Consider the following 3,375-nt stretch of genomic DNA (forward strand, 5'->3'; position numbering starts at 1 on the left):
TTGGTAGTAAGGCAGGTAAGCAGGCATGGAAGAGTGAGATTTAGACAAAAAAAAATTGTGTATTGTAATGGCATGAGTCTCAGACTGACTTCTGTTTTTGTACTCCAAAATCACCGCACAGAACTGCAAGGGTAGACCGTATCATCATCTCTATAGATTCACCCGATTCCAAACGACCAAATCAATGAAAAACGCCTCTAGATTGAAAGGGAATAGACGAGAGTCGTTCCTCCGGTCACAGGATTGTTCCCACACGTACATAAAAGTCCCTGCTGTCAACCAGAAAGAAGAAAAAAAGAATCTGTAAAATACGGCCATGTGTCGAAGAAGGGCGAGGCTCCAGTCTCAGGCTCGGTAGCTTCTGCCCTTTGGGAGCGTGGCGGAAGCTAAGTTATCGCCTTCGACCGAGCCATCGAAGGCCCTGATTGGTTACAAGAGTTTTCCTTATCCTGAAGACGACCCTTTCCACACCAGGTGGGACTCTTTATCTTGTACCAGCTGTCCCCAGGTGGTTCCATTCTCAACCCGGAGAAGGTATAGCAACGCGCCACTACTGTAGTACCCCCTTAACGCATGTAGCATTTTTGCAAATTAAAATTACTATAATTTAGAAAAACTATTGTATGTGTCCATGATGACTAAATTATATATTGTAATAAATGTTGCTACAGACTAGGACAGCCCTTATAAGGTAAAACGCATCTGAATGTAACATTATTGTATAAATATACAAAGTAATAAAATATTGATTATGTTTAATTTATGTCATAGCGGGCGGAAGTAATATAAGTCCAAAGAGACTTAAAGTTTGTTTAATCCTTCTTTTACGGACGATTACCAATTACCAAGAAGTGGTAACTAATTACATCAGAGGAACCATACCCACCACCTTCAGTGAACTATTCCATATTGGTTCCACTTTTTAGCTTATCTGCCTCCGGGCTGTTTAATTCATTTCCGTGGCGTCCTCTCAGTAGCTGGGAAGTTAAGTGAGTATTGGATTAGGAAGATCCTCATATGGGAACGAACGATACACGCAATGGACGCCTCCAAGAACAACTTAATCATGAAGTCTTGTCCAAACCGGGCGCCAAGCCTAAAGTATATGTAGATTGTCTTCTTTTGTGTGTGTGTGTGTGTGTGTGTGTGTGTGTGTGTGTGTGTGTGTGTGTGTGTGTGTGTGTGTGTGTGTGTGTGTGTGTGTGTGTGTGTGTGTGTGTGTGTGAGTGTGTGTGTGTGTGTGTGTGTGTGGTTCACCACCATGGTCTTGGATCACGTGTTAGACTCGTGATCGACAGCTATTACCCTCCCGGAAGAGAGCTCAGAGCTCATATGTGACCGATCTATGAGTAATGGTGTGACCTTACACGCATATACACACCCAGCTCCCCACCCACGAGAGTTGGAGTAACGACTCACAGCGCAGTGATTCTGTAGGTGTCTGTGTGTGCGTGCGTGTGCGTGTGTGTGTGTTTGTGTGCATGCATATATACACTCACGTGTATAGATGCATATACATACACAAATGCATACGTACTAATAAACACGTATACACACGCACACACTAGCATATGCGCGCACACTCTTACACACATATACACGCACACGCACACGTACACATGCACACACACACACACACACACACACACACACACACACACACACACACACACACACACACACACACACACACACACACACACACACACACACACACACACACACACACACACACACACACACACACACACACACTCATACGTACATCCAATCCCAGACCGGCATGATCATCCATACGTACACATACGTACACATGCATGTACGAACGCACATCCATGCAGTCGGTGGCGCAGTGGTAGAGATCCCTGCCGCCACTACGGTACTGCCCAGGGCTGAAATAATTTCAGTATCGCTGTGCTGCGGGTCGTTAGTCCAATTCTCGTGGGAGGGGAGTTGTGTGTGTGTGTGTGTGCGTGTAAGGTCACAGCATTACCCATAGATCGGTCATATATGAGCTCTGAGCTCTCTTTCGGGAGGGAAATAGCGCCGATCACGAGTTCAACACGTAATCCAAGACCTCGGTGAATCACACACGTAATTGACCGTAGATCAAGACCGCACACTCACGTATTTCTCTTACGAATATATATATATTTTTTTCAAAAACTTTTTTTTTCTGTTTCTGTCTGGGCTAGATTAGTTAATGGTTAACCTCTTTACTAATCCAGGGGATGGGTGTCACATGTATGAATAAAATAGTTTGGCGACAATCAGAGTGAAAGTAAACGTATCACCAGGTACATCAGATATCACGTGTGAATGTGGGTAGATTTTTTTTTTTTTTTTTTTTTTTTTTGTATCCGATATCGATCTCTTTGATTCACAAGCTCGGCAAAGACAGCTGGTATCATGTGTCCTCAGCTGGTGCAAGCAGCTTCCACCTGCCAACAGCAGCTGGGAATGTGCTGCAGTTTCTACTAAAGGGACACTGAGGATAGGAAGAAATGTGTTTTGGTTAAAATATTTTGGAAAGTTTCCCGAGGGTAAAATCGCATCCTAAAATGCGTTTGTAGTTCCCTTGTCGCCAGTAATGTAGCAGTCAGTCACAATCAACTTTTATGTCAGGAAATAAGGATGATCAATTTTCGTTTCAAAAGGTCTTTCTACCTCTGAACCCTTCTCAACCCAGCAATTCAGGTGAATAAAATAAACAGCTTTTGTCTACTTTTGAAAAAAAAGTCTTTCTATGTATCTATGTACCAAGAGCTTTTTCCCCCTTAATAGGGAGGTAGCCAAATCAAAGATACGTACCTACTCCCACCCATTCCACTCCCCTCCACCACCTCTTCCACCCTCTACCATCTTAGCTCCTCGTGGATGACGGGTCATCCCTGTATCCCGCCCACTGCCCTGGGTCAGAAGCAAAGTAGTAAGGCACAGTACATCCACAGCAAGGCCGCTTCACTTAATCGGAGACCACTGCACCCTTTCCATCCCCTCATGCGTCTACACACACACACACACACACACACACACACACACACACACACACACACACACACACACACACACACACACACACACACACACACACACATATATATATATATATATATATATATATACATATATATATACATACATACATACATGTATATATATACATACATACATACATGTATATATATATATATATATATATATATATATATATATATAGAGAGAGAGAGAGAGAGAGAGAGAGAGAGAGAAGGCAAATGGATTGGAAAAAATAGAGGATTTGAGTGAAGAAGAAAGATTTGAGAGGACAATCCGGAGAAGTGTGCTGGCCCAACTGACAGGCTAAAAGCCTACATGGGAGCAGAAGTAAGAAGT

The sequence above is a fragment of the Oratosquilla oratoria genome, chromosome 19 (assembly GCF_046742065.1).
Source record: "Oratosquilla oratoria isolate Oo_2021 chromosome 19, ASM4674206v1, whole genome shotgun sequence".
In the NCBI taxonomy this organism is placed as follows: Eukaryota; Metazoa; Arthropoda; class Malacostraca; order Stomatopoda; family Squillidae; genus Oratosquilla; species Oratosquilla oratoria.